Source organism: Lolium perenne, chromosome 3, assembly GCF_019359855.2.
Source record: "Lolium perenne isolate Kyuss_39 chromosome 3, Kyuss_2.0, whole genome shotgun sequence".
NCBI classification, from domain to species: domain Eukaryota; kingdom Viridiplantae; phylum Streptophyta; class Magnoliopsida; order Poales; family Poaceae; genus Lolium; species Lolium perenne.
The window spans coordinates 73,487,445-73,506,698 of NC_067246.2; the positions used below are offsets into that span (position 1 = coordinate 73,487,445).

Genomic DNA, 19,254 nt, shown 5'->3' on the forward strand with positions numbered 1-19,254 from the left:
GGACCCCGGTCCATTCTTTTACATCGAATACAATCTACTGCAATACTTGTTTTACTGTTCTCTGCAAACAATCATCATCCACACTATACATCTAATCCTTTGAAACAGCAAGCCGGTGAGATTGACAACCTCACTGTTTCGTTGGGGCAAAGTACTTTGGTTGTGTTGTGCAGGTTCCACGTTGGCGCCGGAATCCCTGGTGTTGCGCCGCACTACACTCCGTCACCATCAACCTTCAACGTGCTTCTTGGCTCCTACTGGTTCGATAAACCTTGGTTTCTAACTGAGGGAAAACTTGCTGCTGTACACATCATACCTTCCTCTTGGGGTTCCCAACGGACGAGTGCTTTACCGTCACAAGGAAGCTACTACACGCTAGCAGCTCTTTTTCTGGCGCCGTTGCCAGGGAGATCAAGACACGCTGCAAGGGGAGTCTCCACAATCCAATCTCTTTACTTTGTTTTTGTCTTGCTTTATTTTATTTACTACTTTGTTTGCTGCACTAAATCAAAACACAAAAAAATTAGTTGCTAGTTTTACTTTATTTACTATCTTGTTTGCTATATCAAAAACACAAAAAAATTAGTTACTTGCATTTACTTTATCTAGTTTACTTTATTTACTATTACTAAAATGAGTAATCCTGAAGTTGAAGTTCGTTCGTTTAAACAACAAGGGGGAGAATGTTTAAAAGATGCTTGGTATAGAATTAGTGATGCTCATAATAGGTGCACTAAGAAACACTCCACTATTATCCTACTCAGGAATTTTTATGTTGGTATCTCTAGTTGGAATAGGTATGTTCTTGATTGTCTCGCGGGAGGTAATTTCCTAGGCACTCCTGCCTTAGAAGCTAGTTGCATTATTGAGAGTCTATTTGGAAAACCACCTGTTAATGAAGTGAAAACTGAAATCTCTTATGAAGATATTATGAAAAAGATAGAGACCATAGAGCAAAACCTTCCGAGTATTGAAACTAAATTGGGAATACTATTTAGTAGCACTAATAAACTTGATGAAAGGAGGAATTAATGAGAGAATTTCTATCTTAGAAACTTGTGCTACTCATGATAATCAAACCCATAGGATAAATAAACTTGAAGAAGCTATGGGAATTTTGGGTTCAACTTTTTCTTCTCTTAATTATAGGGAGAAAGCTTATGTAGGTAAGGAGCAAAAGTTCATGTATGTCTCTGAGGTGCCTAAGCCAAAAAACTATTATAGGCCTAAAATTGACAAAGCTCTTAATACCACTATAGATAATGGAGCATCTAAGGTACCTATTAATGTCAAGGCTTCATCTCTTGATAATACTTGATATACACTTTCTGCGCCTAGCTGAAAGGCGTTAAAGAAAAGCGCTTATGGGAGACAACCCAATGTTTTTACTACAGTACTTTTGTTTTATATTTGAGTCTTGGAAGTTGTTTACTACTGTATCAACCTCTCCTTATCTTAGTTTTATTGCATTGTTGTGCCAAGTAAAGTCTCTAATAGAAGTATGATACTAGATTTGGATTACTGCGCAGAAACAGTTTTCTTTGCTGTCACGAATCTGGGTAAAATTCTCTGTAGTTAACTCAGAAAATTATGCCAATTTACGTGAGTGATCCTCAGATATGTACGCAACTTTCATTAGTTTTAAGTTTTCTCATCTGAGCAAGTATGGTGCCTGTTAAAAATTCGTCTTTACGAACTGTTCTGTTTTGACAGATTCTGCCTTTTATTTTGCATTGCCTGTTTTGCTATGTTAGATGGATTTCTTTGTTCCATTGACTTTCAGTAGCTTTGTGCAATGTCCAGAAGTGTAAAGAATGATTGTGTCACCTCTGAACATGTAAATTTCGATTGTGCACTAACCCTCTAATGAGTTTGTTTCGAGTTTGGTGTGGAGGAAGTTTTCAAGGATCAAGAGAGGAGGATGATATACACTATGATCAAGGAGAGTAAAAGCTCTAAGCTTGGGGATGCCCCCGTGGTTCACCCCTGCATATATCAAGAAGACTCAAGCGTCTCAGCTTGGGGATGCCCAAGGCATCCCCTTCTTCATCGACAACATTATCAGGTTCCTCTAGTGAAACTATATTTTTATTCCGTCACATCTTATGTACTTTGCTTGGAGCGTCGATTTGTTTTTGTTTTTGTTTTGTTTGAATAAAGTTGGATCCTAGCATTCATTGTATGGGAGAGAGACACGCTCCGCTGTTGCATATGGACAAATATGTCCTTAGGCTTTACTCATAGTATTCATGGCGAAGGTTGAATCTTCTTCGTTAAATTGTTATATGGTTGGAATTGGAAAATGATATATGTGGTAATAGTTATAATATCTTGAATAATGTGATACTTGGCAATTTTTGTGCTCATGTTTAAGCTCTTGCATCATATACTTTGCACTTATTAATGAAGAAATACATAGAGCATGCTAAAATCTGATTTGCTATCAGGGACAGCGAAATCGACCGCTTGGATTTGCTTCTTTTTCCCCTTTTTGCTATCCTAGTGCGATGCCACTACCCCAACCCCACCCGCCGCCATCCCGCCGCAGCGCCGCAGTAGTCGCCGTCGGCTCCGTTGTCGCCGCGCGGGATAGCAGAATCGTACCCGGGCTTGGCTCCGGCGCGTACCTGCCGGCTGTTTCGGGGTCAAACGTTGCCGGTTGCACCGTCCTTCCGCGCCGCTCACGACCTATTCCACCAATTGTGCCAGTAGGTTTCTTCTCCTATTTTCGGCGCTATTTGTGCGCGGCCATTAATCAACAGTTCGTACCCACGCAGATGGACATGTGGCATATGGTGGAGAAGTTCCGCGCGAAGGTCGTTGACTCCTCTTCCGACGAGGAGTCCGATCAGTCGACGCAGACATTGGCAACTACTGCGGCCTCCATGATCCACGAGTTCACCTCAAACCCGGGACCGGTACACCGGGGCTCTGTGAAGGGGCGCTCCAAAAACCAGCCGCGCAACAGAGTGGCAGGGCTGGCCCACCTCCACAACGACTACTTTCACCTCACCAATCCGGTGTTCCCATAAAAAGTGTTCCGGCGCCGGTACAGGATGTCAAGGGACCTGTTCTTGGTCATTCTACGGGCCGTCAGAAATTACGACCCCTACTTTCAATGCAGGCCTGATGCAACAAGTGCGCTAGCTTCACCTCCTACCAAAAATGCTCCGCCGCTATTCACATGCTCTCATATGGAATGGCTGCTGAAAGGATCGTATGCCGCACCTAGAGGGGGGGTGAATAGGTGCTAACCAATTTTTAGTTCTTTTTCAATTTAGGCTTGACACAAAAGGTAAATTCTCTAGATATGCAACTAAGTGAATTTACCTATATGACAAGGCTAGCAACTAAGCAAGATATATCTAAGCAATATAGAGATAGAATAGGATAGAGGTAACCGAGAGTGGAGCACGCGATGACACGGAGATGATTCCCGTAGTTCCCTTCCTTTGCAAGAAGGTACGTCTACGTTTGGAGGAGTGTGGTTGCTACGAAAGCCAAACCAACAGCCACGAAGGCTTCACTCAGATCTCCGGTGAGCAACGCCACGAAGGCCTAGCCCACTTCCACTAAGGGATTTCCTCGAGGCGGAAATTGGGCCTTTACAAGGTTCTTGGGGCACACATCCACAACCAAATTGGAGGCTCCCAAATCTGTAACAACACAACAAATCAACAAGCATACATCAACAACAACCACTAGGGATCCAAAGAGGAACACTAGCAAGGGGGCCCTCAAGCATAAGAGGGGGAAATGAAAAACGCTTCGGTGAGGATGTAGATTGGGGTCTTCTCCTTCGATTCTCCAAAGCACAAGGGATTTGGGTGGTTGAGGGAGGATATCCGATGGATTTGATGTTCTTGGTGGCTCAACAATGGTGTATGTCCTTTTTGGAGGGGGAATGAGCAACCCTAGCACATTGGAGAAGAAGCCTTTAAAAAGGGCTGCCGATTCAGCCGTTGGAGCGTTGGAGAGGGGTGGCCGGTAGTACCGGCCAGTTTGGGCCGGTACTACCGCTCCTTAGGCGACGCGCGCGACCACCAGGAGGCGGCCACGTGGCCAGAGGGGGCTCGGTCCGGGGGGGAGGCCGGAGCCTCCGGCCGGGGTACCGGCCGCGTACCGCCGGGCTCCAACCCCTGTGCAACTATCTTGAGACGCCCCCGCGCCATCGGTACCATGGGCGGTACCATGGCCGGAGCCTCAGGCCGTGGCCAGGCCGGCGGTACCGCCCAGGCCCCCGCTCCTTCTTCTCTTTGCTTTGCTTTTCTCTTCTTCTTCTTATTTCTTCTTTCTTCTTTTCTTTCTTTTCTCTTTCTCTTCTTCTTCTCATTTCTTTCTTTCTTCTTTTCTTTCTTTTCTCTTCCGATATCTTGCATACTCTTCACTCTTTAAGCATCTAGAGAATGTAATAACCTACAAATCTTATAAACCGAAATGTTCATATATTATCATTGTCATCAACACCAAAACTACATATAAAATGAGATATGATCTTTCAATCTCCCCCTTTTTGGTTTCTTGATGACAATATAAGATTTGCAAAAGATTAGAGTATTTGAGCAGAGAAAATATAAGATTTGCATAAAAGGCTCCCCCTAGACATGTGCATCTAATAGAATTAACATTTGAATGAGAGGCACATAATCTAGAATCAAACTACTCAAGTAAATACGAATCACCAACAAGTGCAAAGATGCTTAGTAAGCAAATAAATTCATCACTTGTATAGAGAAGAGACAACCATATGTGAGTAAAGACAAGTGTTGAGTTTAGAGATCATACCACATGAAGTTCACTTAGTCTTTACCATAGATAGATAGATAGATAATGTCTCATACATAAATAGATAGCCCCTATGTCTCACACACATAGATAAGGTGCATAAAACATGATAAGTAGTTCTCAACAATAGATAACCATAAGTCACAAGCATAAAGAGTCAAAGAAAACGCAAGCTTGTGACTTCCCATGCAAATCCCGAACCTAATAGAACTCTTCTCCCCCTTTGACATCAAGATGCCAAAAAGGTTGAAGAGCGATGCTACCGTCCCTAGCCATCAAGGAAGTCCTCGGCAACATCGGAGTCGACATCATAGGAGGGACCATCCTCGCCATCAGACCACTGGCTATGAGCAGAAATCCACTGAGGCTTCGGAAGGATATTCTCTTCAGATCCTGGAGGAGACACTTCCACACAAAGCTTTGCCATGATGCTCTTCTGACGGCGTCGAGCTTTCTTCTCTGCCACATAGGCGTCATACATGCGCTCCTGAATATCCAGCTGGAGGCAGAAGGTCTTCTTTACCTTGATCTTGAGTTTGGTGTACCAAGAGGGCTCGAGCATGGGATCATATGCGGAGTGAGCCGGAGGCCCCCCAAGGGCCATATGAGGAGTAAAACCATCAAGGAGTCTAAGGCCAGCAAACCGGCGATCAGTGGAAGGATCTGCAGGACCTGCTGAAGGAGCTGCTGAGGCAGAAGGAGCTGCTGAGGCAGAAGGAGCTGCAGGGGCTGAGGTAGAAGCTAGGAGCTCATGATCTTTGATAAGAAGGTTCTTGCGTTTATGAGTAGTGAGTGATGAAAATTGTTCCAGAATGGCACCCTCAAATTTCTGACGCCACACCTCAGAAATAAGCTTCATGATGAAGGGACCAAAGGCAGGAGACCTCTTCTCAACCATACGGAGGAAAATCTGGTTCCACAGGCAATCCATGACATCCATCTTCACACCCTTGCCCTTTCGGAGATGAGTTTGAAGCATCAAGTCAATGACAAAAGAATGGATCTCATCAACATTACCCACTTTGACGGCAACAGTCTCACGGTAGATGCGAAGCATAATATCATAGACGGGTTGGAGACCGGAAGTGAATCCAAGCTTGCATCGACCGGGCATATAGAGCGGCTCAAGAACGTCTTTGGTGCTTGCATTAGAATGCCCATGAAACCTCCAACCACTATCACTGTCATGTTCACAATCTTCCGGAAGAGGATAGCCAAGAATCTGTCCAAAGGTGCTCCAAGTGGTAGTGAGTACCTCATCACGAGTCATCCAAGTGATGGAGCGAGCGTCATCCTCATGAAAATAGACTGTGGCAAAGAACTGAGTCACAAGGTAAGGATCATAGTTGCATTGGAAAGTCATAATGGGAAGCAAACCAAACTCCTCGCAAATACCAAGAGCTTCATGAAAGTAGGCATCCTTCTTCAAATGGTCAATGTTGATATACCGTTGATCAACCACCTTCACCTTGTTGGGAGGATAGACTTCATTGAATATGCGTTCTTGAACCTCGGTGTAGAAGTGGCGGTTGTGGGTGCGAGAAGACCGAGGCCCCAAATAGGGGTTAGCGGTGCGAATAGCCATGTATGCATGAAGGCGGACGCTGCCATAGGACTCAATAGCCTTTTTCCCTTTCTTTTTATTTGCCAAAGAAGCACCACGCGCAGTAGTGGCACGGGGTAACACTTCATCTTGTTCAACAAAATCATCCTCAAGGGTCGGATCCCCTCGCCTCTTCCGACTAGCACCTGTGAAATAGACGAACAGAGCCGAGGGAAATATGGGATAAGGGCACAAGCTCATCTCGACTTAACAAAATTTTGACCCAAAATACACATGCATGATAAAAAAAAATAAGGCCACACACAATGGGTAGAAAAAAATGCTACATAGTAGAGGTTAACGGTGCTACATACTAGAGGACATAGATCAGCAATAGATACAACCTCTTAGAGTAAGATTTAGCCAAAAATCTAAGCATGTAGAACCAATAACCAACACACATGTGAGCCAAAAATACGAGCAAAATACACGGGGGGAGAGGCTAATACCGGGAGCCATGGAGGAGGAGGGGTGGGGGAAGGCTCCCACGGAGCCAATCCGGCCGGAGAGGGCCGGAGAGTGGCCGGGGGAGCAAGGGAGGCGGCAGGTCGGCAGGGGCGGCCGGGCGGCTGGTGGCTTGGAGAGGATGGGCGAGTGGGGAGGGACTGGGGAGCAGGGCTCGACCCGCCCTCACTTGGGGGCACCGGCCCGAGGCCGGCGGTAGTACCGGCCAGGCCCCAGGCGGTACTACCGGCCTGGTCAGGCCCGGGTCGGCCAGCCCCCGCCCCTTGTTTTGTTTTTTTTTTGTTTTTTTAGGCTGTTTTTGTTAAACAAAACCCCCCCTTTTTTATAAAGACACCCTCTTAAAACAAACAATTTTGATATGCATTTTTTGAGACGAGCTTGTGCAAGATATAGAATGTTTTATAGGTGAGAGAATGGCTTAGGATGGACACAAAGAGGGGTATGGTAATATGAACTCAAGTTTGCAAGGAGCAAATCAATAGAAGCCAAACATTGAGCCAATTCCCCTAAAAACAAAAAATAGGCAAATGAAGTCCAATAAAGATCCAAATTACTCCAACTCTTCATAAAGAAGAGTGTGGTGGCCTAGGCCACCATATATGAGTGTTATGGCATGGCACCGCAAAGATATATCTTGGGCCCAAAAACCACTACTCATCATTGAAGCTCACATATCATCATATGATATAAAGAGAATGATTCCTTAATGTTGGCATTATGGGGGGGGGGGAGGGATAGCTCAATAATTTAAACCGCACTCCCCCTATTTCCATGGCTACATCTAAACCAAATAAAGTTTTGAGACAGAGATGTGTTTGCAAGATGGCCAAGCTATACTCCTTGAATCAATGATATTTAGCTCATTCCTCAAATAAGAGAACCTTGCTTCATCAAGAGGCTTCGTGAATATATCGGCAAGTTGATCTTTGGTAGGAACATAGATAAGCTCAATATCACCACGGGCAACATGATCCCTAATGAAATGATTCCGGATCTCAATATGCTTCGTTCTTGAATGTTGCACCGGATTATAGGCAATCTTGATGGCACTTTCATTGTCACATAATAGAGGCACTTTGTCACAGATGACACCGTATTCCTTTAAAGTTTGCCTCATCCATAACAATTGAGTGCATCCACTTGCGGCGGCAACATATTCGGCTTCGGCGGTGGAGAGAGATATGCAATTTTGCTTCTTAGAAGACCAACACACCAAGGACCTACCAAGGAATTGGCAAGCCCTGGAAGTTGATTTCCTATCATCCTTGTCACCCACCCAATCCGCATCGGTATATCCATTGAGAATAAAACTTGAGCCTTTGGGGTACCAAATACCACATCTTGGGGTATCAACCAAATATCGAAAGATTCTTTTGAGAGCCATCATGTGGCTCTCCTTAGGAGAAGCTTGATACCTTGCACACACACCAACACTCAACACTATGTCCGGTCTAGATGCGCAAAGGTAAAGCAAGGATCCAATCATGGAGCGATATACCTTTTGATCCACCTCTTTACCATTGGGATCTAGTGCAAGATGACATTTGGTAACCATAGGAGTGTCCACACCCTTCAACTCGGTCATCTTGAACCTCTTGAGCTTGTCTTGGAGATATTTTGCTTGATTGATGAAGGTTCCTTCTCTCAATTGCTTGATCTCAAAACCAAGGAAAAACTTCATCTCTCCCATCATAGACATCTCAAACCTATCGGTCATAAGCTTTGAGAATTCATCATTGAAAGCTTTGTTAGTAGAGCCAAATATAATATCATCAACATATAATTGGCAAACGAAAAGCTCCCCATTGACCCTCTTAGTAAAAAGAGTGGGGTCGATTAGCCCAACATCAAACCCACGGTCTACCAACAATTCCTTAAGGTGCTCGTACCAAGCTCTAGGAGCTTGTTTGAGACCATAAAGTGCTTTATCAAGCTTGTAGACATGGTTAGGAAAGTTGAGATCCTCGAACCCCGGGGGTTGCTTTACATACACCTCTTCATGCAAAGGACCATTAAGAAAAGCACTTTTCACATCCATTTGTTGTAACTTAAAGTTATGATGCGATGCATAAGCAAGAAGGATACGGATGGACTCAAGACGAGCCACGGGAGCATAGGTCTCTCCAAAGTCAATCCCTTCAACTTGAGAGAAACCTTGAGCCACCAATCTTGCCTTGTTCCTCACAATATTTCCAAACTCATCTTGCTTGTTCTTGAATATCCATTTAGTGCCTATAACATTGCGGCACTCCTTTGGCTTCTTTACTAAGGTCCACACTTTGTTGCGCTTGAAGTTGTTGAGTTCCTCATGCATAGCTTCCACCCAATCCGAATCTTCAAGGGCTTCAAACACTTTCTTGGGTTCCACTACGGAGATATAAGCATGATGATTGCTAAAGTTAGCCAATTGCCTTCTTGTGGAGACTTTTGCTCGAACATCACCAAGGACCTTGTCATGAGTGTGTCCACGAATTTCAAGGGTCCTATCTCTTCTTGCTAAACGACGGGCCTCGATCTCCTCCTTGGTTCTTCTTGGCCTTGGAGGTGTCACTTGATCAACTTGATCACTTGGGTCCCCGTCTTGACCTTGAACTTGAGCTTCCTCAATTGCTTGGGGTTGCTCAATCTCATGTGCTTGATCTTGAACAATGTTCGGAGAAGGGCAAGAGTTGACTGGATCCTCATTGGAGCCATCATGAATGATTGGTTGATCTTGACCTTGATCTTGTCCTTGATCTTGCACATAAGAGGGAGGGTCTTGTTCTTGTTCTTGGGTTGGTGCATCATTTGCTTCACTAGGTAAGGTTTGTTGATGTTGAGAAGATGAGGGCTCCACCGTGGTAGAGCATAGTTCTTCCCGAGACGCCACACCGTGTCCCTCAATGGGGCGGAAAAATCCCACACCCATTCTTACTATGGCATCTTGAGGTATTTCATCACCTGCACAAACATCAACTTGCCCCACTTGGGAGCCATCATTTTCTTCGAACTTCACACTACAAGATTCAATGATAATCCCGGAGGATACATCAAAGATTCTATAAGTGTGAGATTCGGCACCGTAACCAACAAATATACCCTCCAAAGCTTTAGGAGCAAATTTAGACAAACGAACCCCTTTGATTTTGTAGAAACACTTACACCCGAACACCTTGTAGTATGAGATATTAGGCTTGTTCCCGGTGAGTATTTCATATGGAGTCTTGTTCAAGCCCTTGCGGAGATAGAGCCGGTTAGAGGAGTGGCACGCGGTGGAGATGGCTTCCGCCCAAAAGTTATAGCGGGATTTATACTCCGCCATCATAGATCTTGCCATATCCATAAGAGTCCGGTTCTTCCTCTCCGCAACACCATTTTGTTGAGGGGTGTAAGCAGCGGAATATTGATGTCGAATCCCCTCATCACTAAGAAAATCATTGAGTGTATAGTTCTTGAACTCGGAGCCGTTGTCACTTCTTATTGCCATAATGAGGAGGTTGTGTTGGCGTTGCACCTCGGTAGCAAAGTCAATGAATATTTGTTGAGTCTCATCTTTCGTCTTGAGAAAGTAGACCCAAGTGTATCTTGAGTAATCATCAACAATCACCAAGCAATGTTTCTTCGCACCAAGACTTGCATGAGTAACGGGACCAAAGAGATCCACATGAAGGAGCTCCAAGATCCTCTTGGACGAGATGATAGTCTTGCTTGGATGCGGAGAGTCATGCATTTTGCCTTCAACACAAGCCCTACAAACACGATCTTTGGCAAAAGAAACATTTTCCATTAGTCCCACAATATGGTTCCCCTTGTGAAGACTTTGCAAAGTTCTCATGTTGACATGGGCTAGGCGGCGATGCCACAACCAACCCACATCCGCCTTTCCGAATAGGCACATCGCACTTGTCGTGGTGGTCCCCGAGAAGTCCACCACATACAAGTTGTGTTCGCGATACCCAACGAAAGTGACTTTTAGAGTCTTGCTCCACAAGAGGACCACAATATCTTTATCAATAAAGATGGCGAAACCCATCTTGCCAAGGGCGGAGACGGAAAGCAAATTGTAACCAAGGGTTTTGACAAGCATGACATCCACAAGAGTAATGTTGTGTGCAACCACAACCTTGCCAAAACCCAATACCTCGGATGTAGAATTATCGCCAAAGGAGACGGTGATATTATTTATGTTGGGCCTCAACTCCTTGACGAGGTTCTTGCCGCCGGTCATATGACTTGTACATCCACTATCAAGTACCCATTTTGAACCTCCGGCGGCATAGTCCTACATGAGATCAATTCTTGGATTTAGGTACCCATTTTTCAATGGGTCCTCTTTTGTTAGCAACAAGGGTCTTTGGAACCCAAATAGACCAAGCAACATAACCATCATAAGGACCAACATATTTAGCATAGACATCACCATAATAATCTTTAAAGAGAACATAGTGAGGGTTATCTATTCCCGCACCATCATCATTAATGGTGTTGCCCTTTCGGGGTTCACCATTAGCTTTCTCATGTGCGGGCTTGGTCTTTTTCTTGTTTTCCTTTTTAGCCTTGGTATTAAAACCAAGTCCCTCCTTCCCATTGTTTGACCTTTGCTTACTCAAAAGATCATCCAAGGAAAGTTTACTTTGGGGAGAGGAGGTCCTAGCAAGTTCATCTTTCAACCTAGCATTTTCCTCAATTATATTTGCATGATCACATGAAGGAGTAGAGGTACTAGGTATGTCATATGAAGCAAGCCTAATTTGAAGTTGCTCATAAGACTTGGATAAGAGAGTGTATTCACTCTTCAAAGCTTTGTGAGCTTTGTCTAGTTCATCTAGACCTTTCACAAGTTTCTCATGATCAACCTCAAATTGGGCCTTTTCCTTTTTAAGCACTTTAGACTTAGCCCTAGCAAGATCTCTAGCTTTTGTGAGCTTGTTAATTTTATCTTGAGGCTCTTCAAGAGTTTCTAGCCTCTCCTCAAGAGAAGCTATAGTTTCTTGACTTTCCTCAAGAGCATTTTTAAGAGCATGGATTTCAAGAGAATCTTCTCTCTCTATTTGACCCTTTTTCTCAAGCATATCACTTTGTTGAGCTATACGAACCATGAGATTTGAAACATGCTTTTTAGTGTTACCTTGTAGGTTGAGAATGAAATCATCAAACTCTAGCATTTCTTGTTTCACTTTTAGACTAGCATCATCAACCCCTAGATCACTTGATAAGTTAGGCATAGAGGGGTTAGGGGATGATACCTCGGAGGATTTAGCCATGAGGCAACTTTCTTCCTCCACATGAATGACCTCATTGGGGGATTCACTTGGTGATGAAGAGTTAGTGGAGAGAGAGGCAAGAGCGACCAATCCATTAGAGGTTGCATCTTCTTCATCATCAACATCATCATCTCCGGAGGTGTACTCTTCTTGAGTTGATAGCACAATAGATGTGTCCAAGGAGGACCTTGCCATGAAGCAATGTGCATTCTTGATATGAGGATTCTCATTGGGAGAGTCAAAGAGAGATGAAGAGGGAATGTTGGTGGTGACGATGTCGGCCAACTCCTTTGAGCTTTCTTCATCTTCCTCACTACTAGAGCTTCCCACTTCATCAGAAGAATATTCTTCCTTTGTTACTAGCACAATTCTTGAGGGCCTCTTGCCCTTCTTGGTCTTGTTGTTGTAGAATTTCTTGTTGGGGGCTTTTGAATATTTGCCCTTTGTGTCTTTGCTCTTGTCCCTGGGAATGAGCCTTCCATTATGAAGCTCTCTATTCTCATAAGGGCATTCGGCAATGAAGTGGCGCTTGTCATCACAATTGTAGCATGATCTTGTCTTTGGACCAAAGCTAGTGAATCCACTTTTGTTGTTTCTCTTGATGTTGTCTTCCTTGGCCTTGGACGGATCAATCCAAAACGACTTTGCATGGAAGGCCATGTGGTCATGGTAGTGGCATTGCAAATCTTCCGGATAGGTCATGCTCCAAGATGCCCTATAAGATTCTTGAGGAATCACTTCTTCAACGGAGTTGACCACCAAGGCAAGGTTGGAACCTTTTGCCATCCCAAGAGCACGATTGCGAGAATCATGAGAGGTTTCCTCAAGCACCTTGAGAGCTTGCATCTCGTGCACGACTTGTTGAGAGGTGAGAGAGGAATAGCATTCCCTCCCCACAAGAGTCTTGACATCAATGGGTACAAATGGCATCATGCATTCAATGTACTTCTCCTTGATCCAAGAGTCATTGATGTGGGTGGCACCAATAAGCCGGAAGGCATCGGCAACGGTGAGAAGTCTTCCATACATGTCTTCATGATCTTCATCCGGTAGCCTCATGAACCCTTCGGCTTTATTCTTAAGAGCATTATACTTGTTCCTCCTTGTGCTCTCACTTCCAATGCAACTAGCGGTCAAGCCATCCCAAGCTTCCTTGGCGGTGGTGTAGTTCCGGACACGATGCAATTCCTTTGTCCCCACACTAGTTTGAATCATGTACAAGGCGGTGTTGTTGAGTTGACTATCAACCGCTTCTCTTCTAGTCAACTTGTCTGGGTTGTATGGCTTGAAGCCCTCCAAGATGATTCTCCATAATTCATTGGAGGCACTACAAACATGAGAGCGGAACTCAAATTGCCAAGTATCGAAATTATCAATAGAAAACTTAGGTGGGTCGCCCCGAATGTTCAAATGGGGATGGGGAACCGGTATATCGGGAGATTGGAAAGGTGGAGGTACTCGATTGTAGCTCTCACTCCCACTAGTTCCCTTAGGAGATGCAATGACAGATTTGATAGTGTTTAAGTTATCACCTTCCACGGGTTTGGTAGATGAGGGTAAGTCCGAAGCCTCTCCCTCATCTAACGCACCCGTGTCTTTTACCTCTACACTAGGAGCCTTGGGAAGGGCCGGAGCCAAAAGCTCGGCAATCATCTTTTTCATGCTTTCCATTTGGGCTTCCATGGAGGACTTCAACGAATTGAAGTCTTCCACGGAGACCGTCTTGGCGGCCCCTTCCGAGGACTCCTCGTCCGGCATACTCTTAGGCGGTTAAGCCCGAAATAAGAGCTGAGGCTCTGATACCAATTGAAAGGATCGTATGCCGCACCTAGAGGGGGGGGGGGTGAATAGGTGCTAACCAATTTTTAGTTCTTTTTCAATTTAGGCTTGACACAAAAGGTAAATTCTCTAGATATGCAACTAAGTGAATTTACCTATATGACAAGGCTAGCAACTAAGCAAGATATATCTAAGCAATATAGAGATAGAATAGGATAGAGGTAACCGAGAGTGGAGCACGCGATGACACGGAGATGATTCCCGTAGTTTCCTTCCTTTGCAAGAAGGTACGTCTACGTTTGGAGGAGTGTGGTTGCTACGAAAGCCAAACCAACAGCCACGAAGGCTTCACTCAGATCTCCGGTGAGCAACGCCACGAAGGCCTAGCCCACTTCCACTAAGGGATTTCCTCGAGGCGGAAACCGGGCCTTTACAAGGTTCTTGGGGCACACATCCACAACCAAATTGGAGGCTCCCAAATCTGTAACAACACAACAAATCAACAAGCATACATCAACAACAACCACTAGGGATCCAAAGAGGAACACTAGCAAGGGGGCCCTCAAGCATAAGAGGGGGAAATGAAAAACGCTTCGGTGAGGATGTAGATCGGGGTCTTCTCCTTCGATTCTCCAAAGCACAAGGGATTTGGGTGGTTGAGGGAGGATATCCGATGGATTTGATGTTCTTGGTGGCTCAACAATGGTGTATGTCCTTTTTGGAGGGGGAATGAGCAACCCTAGCACATTGGAGAAGAAGCCTTTAAAAAGGGCTGCCGATTCAGCCGTTGGAGCGTTGGAGAGGGGTGGCCGGTAGTACCGGCCAGTTTGGGCCGGTACTACCGCTCCTTAGGCGACGCGCGCGACCACCAGGAGGCGGCCACGTGGCCAGAGGGGGCTCGGTCCGGGGGGGAGGCCGGAGCCTCCGGCCGGGGTACCGGCCGCGGTACCGCCGGGGCTCCAACCCCCCCAGGCAACTATACTGAGACGCCCCCGCGCCATCGGTACCATGGGCGGTACCATGGCCGGAGCCTCCGGCCGTGGCCAGGCCGGCGGTACCGCCCAGGCCCCCGCTCCTTCTTCTCTTTGCTTTGCTTTTCTCTTCTTCTTCTTATTTCTTTCTTTCTTCTTTTCTTTCTTTTCTCTTTCTCTTCTTCTTCTCATTTCTTTCTTTCTTCTTTTCTTTCTTTTCTCTTCCGATATGTTGCATACTCTTCACTCTTTAAGCATCTAGAGAATGTAATAACCTACAAATCTTATAAACCGAAATGTTCATATATTATCATTGTCATCAACACCAAAACTACATACAAAATGAGATATGATCTTTCAGCTGCGGATATATTCGATGAGTATCTTCGAATGGGAGAGAGTACCTGCCTTGAGGCCATGTACAGGTTTTGCCGAGCCGTGACTGACGTGTTCGGACAACATTACTGTAGGGAGCCAACTGTTGAGGAATACAAGGCGGCTCATGTCTATCAACGAGTGAGGGTTCCCAGAAATGATTGGCAACATAGATTGCATGCACTGGGAGTGAAAAAACTGTACATTTGGATGGCATGTCAGTACAGCGGGCATGAGGAGGGACGGACTGTCGTTCTTGAAGGTGTCATATCTCAACATTTATGGATTTGGCATTCATTTTTTGGCATGGCCGGTTCCAACAATGAAATCAATGTGTTGCACCGATCACCAGTTTTCAACAGGCTCATGCAAGGCAAAACTCGCCAGGTGAGCTACGAGATCAATGGAAATGAATACGACAAGCCATATTATCTTGATGATGGCATCTACCCTGACTGGGCCTCGATTTGGAAAGATGTGGAGCGCGGATTTGGTGTGCTCTAAGCTCGGTGGGCAATTGTCCGTCAACCGGCAAGAACATGATCGCTGAAGACCATGCATGAGGTGATGACATGCCGCGTGATCATGCACAACATGATCGTTGAGAACGAGCGCCCTGATGGCCGCAATGAGAACCACTGGGAATTCCAATATGAGCTGGTTGCGCCACTTCCTGGAGCTTTATGTTGGGAGAAGTATCTACATATGAATGTAGAAGTCACTAACGAGAACATCTGCAAACAGCTGCAGACGGATATGATTGAGCATCAGTGGATATTGGCTGACCATGAAGATCATGCCTAGAGGAATACTATCTTATTTTCATGTAGATTTTTCAAAATTTGAATGTAATAACTATGACTTCGTTGAATTCTTTATTTTGTTGTTTGGAAACTTCATAATTGATGCAAACACGGAAATGCGTCTGGCCGCTGAAGCCACCCCATAAGCAAACGGACGCGCGGACAAAAACGATCTGTCTCACGTCCAACGCGCAACGTAAACCGACGCTAGCGGACACCGAACTGCGTCGCGCCGCTGGAGATGCCCTAAGCAGTCCATGTCTTGTTTTAGAAGTTGACAAACTTTGTAGGAGTACGCAGATTTATTTTACAACAAAAGGCTGTGCTAGGAGTAGTCTCTATATTCAGTAGCGCACTGTGCGGCTGTGTCAGAGTTAAGCAGACGGACCGTGCTGCCATAAATCGGACAGGTCGAGATAAGTGTGGATGGATAGCTGGGTAGCAGCACTGCAGCAGCACGCGGATTAACGAAAATGCATTGGCAAAGCTGATATGGGGCGCTGTGGATATCAACCGCCGTCTGCCCAGCTGTAAGATGCGGGCGCTGGGCCCACATGCTGCAAGGTTTGACTGGTCTTTTCCTTCAATACGAGATGTGAGCAGTACTATACGGTTGGGGGGCCGCGTATGATATACGGTCGTGGGCCTGCACACGGCGTGCGGTATTGTACAAAACGTGGGCAAGCGAGACTAGTTAGAATTCGAATCCAGTCGGCTCCTACCTGCGAGGCTGCGACTGTAGCAGAGAGAGCGCAGTCAGGGAAGGTCTGCATACTGTCGATGCAATTGGCAGCGGGCGCGCCGCCGACGGCCTTCTCGCCGTCGCGGCGCTGGTGAGGATGGAGGCCTCCCTGCGTCGGCGCACCAGGGACCCGAAGGCGCGGCTAGCGGACTTCTTCGACGTGGCCGCGGGCTCCGGCGCCGGCAGCGTGCTCGTGGCGATGCTGGTGGCGCGCGGGGCCGATGACGCGCGGACGCTCTTCTCCGCGGAGGACGCGCTGGCGTTCCTCGTGCGCAGCCTCCGCCGCGGCTGGTCGTCCTCAAACGGCGCGGGCGGCGGCATCCGCGCGCTGTTCCGCCGCCCGGCGAGCGCCCCCTTCCGGAAGGTGTTCGGCAAGCTGACGCTGCGGGACACTGCGGGGCCGGTGCTCGTGCCCTGCTACGACCTCGCCACGGGCGCCCCGTTCCTCTTCTCCCGCGCGGACGCCGCCGAGAGGCCCGCCTACGACTTCCGGCTGCACGACGTGTGCGCGCGCCGCCACGTGCGCCGGGACGGACCGGTCGTCGTCCGCGGTGGAGATGCGGTCGTGCGACGGCGCGACCCGCATCGTGGCCGTTGGCGTCGGCGTCGTGCTCGGCAACCCCACGGCCGCGGCCATCACGCACGTGCTCGACAACAAGCGTGAGTTCCCACTGGCGTCCGGCGTCGAGGACCTGCTGGTCATCTCCATCGGCAGCGGGGAGGGCGAGCAGCGACCCGCAGGCGGCGGCGGCGGCGCATCGACGTCCGAGATCGTCAGGATCGCCGCCGAGGGCGTGTCCGACATGGTACGAAACTAACCCACGTGGATTCAGTTCACCAACCATTTTCTCTTCGATTCGATCGCCAATGTGGTCCTTCCTCTCGCATCTTGTTCTTCGTGCTCACTGCAGCGTACACTTGTGACTTACGCCAGATGGATCAAGCGGTGGCCAAGGCGTTCGGGCACAGCAGGGCGAGCAACTACATCCACATACAGGCGATGGGCTCGCCGCGGGCGAGGGGCGGCGTGACCGTGGCGGCGGAGGAGATGCTGTCGCAGAAGAACGTGGAGTCGGTGCTGTTCCGCGGCAAAAAAAAGCTCGGGGAGCAGACCAACGCCGAGAAGCTGGAGCGGTTCGCGCACGAGCTCGTTAAGGAGCGCGACCGCCGCGCTTCCAGCACCGGCGCCCCGGCCGTCGTCAAGCAGCAGTCGGCGGCCGAAGATGCCGCCGCGCCGGCGTCGTTCTCGAATCTAGTCAGCCAGATGCTCACCAGCATCCTGTAGGGGCTAGATTCGAGAACTGTACGTGCCGAGTGAAAACGTTTTCGTTCTGGATGTACACCCTGAGACCTGTACGTGCCGAGTGAAAACGTTCCGGCCGAATGTAGCACTAGCCAGGTGTTCACTGATATTTTCTTGGTTATTTTTTTCGGCCCGATGGCACCATCTATATTCTTCATTGGCAGATTAGACCAACTTTGTAATAGATATTGCTGGTGTTGTCCTTCACATGTATGATGCTAGATTTTTTGACATGTATCCGTATGGCAAAGAAAGTTTCAGTTATGTATTATTTGTATAAGCATCACAAATTTAGATCCGTATACCCGGGGTGCCCCAAGGGATTCAACTGTTTATTATTTTCTTACGCTAAGAATAAAGGATAATTTCATGCCGAAATTGTCGAATTTTTAGTTTTTGACATGACTTAGAAGGAAGCAATTGCGTACTTCTTTGAATTATTTCTTTGGAACATCTTGTCTCCCCTACGAGACCAAACAATAAACTATACAGAGTGTATGATAAAACAGACGTACAAAGGATATCATAAGGACTTCATGATAAACCATAGTGTACGATATGGCTAGCGTGTCAAGGAACACAAGGCTACATTACGGTTCGACCCGACTCACATGTATTCCTCATTGATGTAGGAGCAAAGTATGAGATGTGTATTGTTTTATTACACAAAAAAACCATTGAGATTAATAACGTTGTAGAAATGACTTGTATGAACTTAATGTATGCCAACAGAGCCAAAATCCGTGCACATAGGGTATGACAAGAATCTTATAGTAAAGCTTATTGTACAATATGGATACTTGCATAAGGACCACATGGCTTTAGGTGATGAACCGCATCCTTTATACATAGGCGAATCGTCGTCAACAGGATATCATAAGGACTTTATGATAAACAACAGTGTACGATATGGATGGCGTGTAAAAGACCACATGGCTACATTACTATTCGCCCCAACTCAGATGTATTGCTTGTTGATGTAGGAGCAAGGTCTCGGGTGTGTATTAATTTATTACAATAAGAAAAGCATTAAATTTAATAACATTCTAGAAATGACTAGTATGAAATTAATGTATGCAAAAACAAACTTGTCATACAGCCAAAACCGATTGTGTGTATGGAACGACAAGGACCTTATGGTAGATCTTAATGTAACATGTGACTAGTTTTCTTAAGGACCGCATG

The 19,254-nt window shown here is 46.5% G+C and overlaps 1 pseudogene; it reads left to right on the forward strand.

The window, feature by feature from the left end:
* The first annotated feature begins 5,749 nt into the window (after positions 1-5,749).
* On the forward strand, positions 5,750-18,359 carry LOC127339346 (patatin-like protein 3; annotated as a pseudogene).
* Positions 18,360-19,254: the final 895 nt, after the last annotated feature.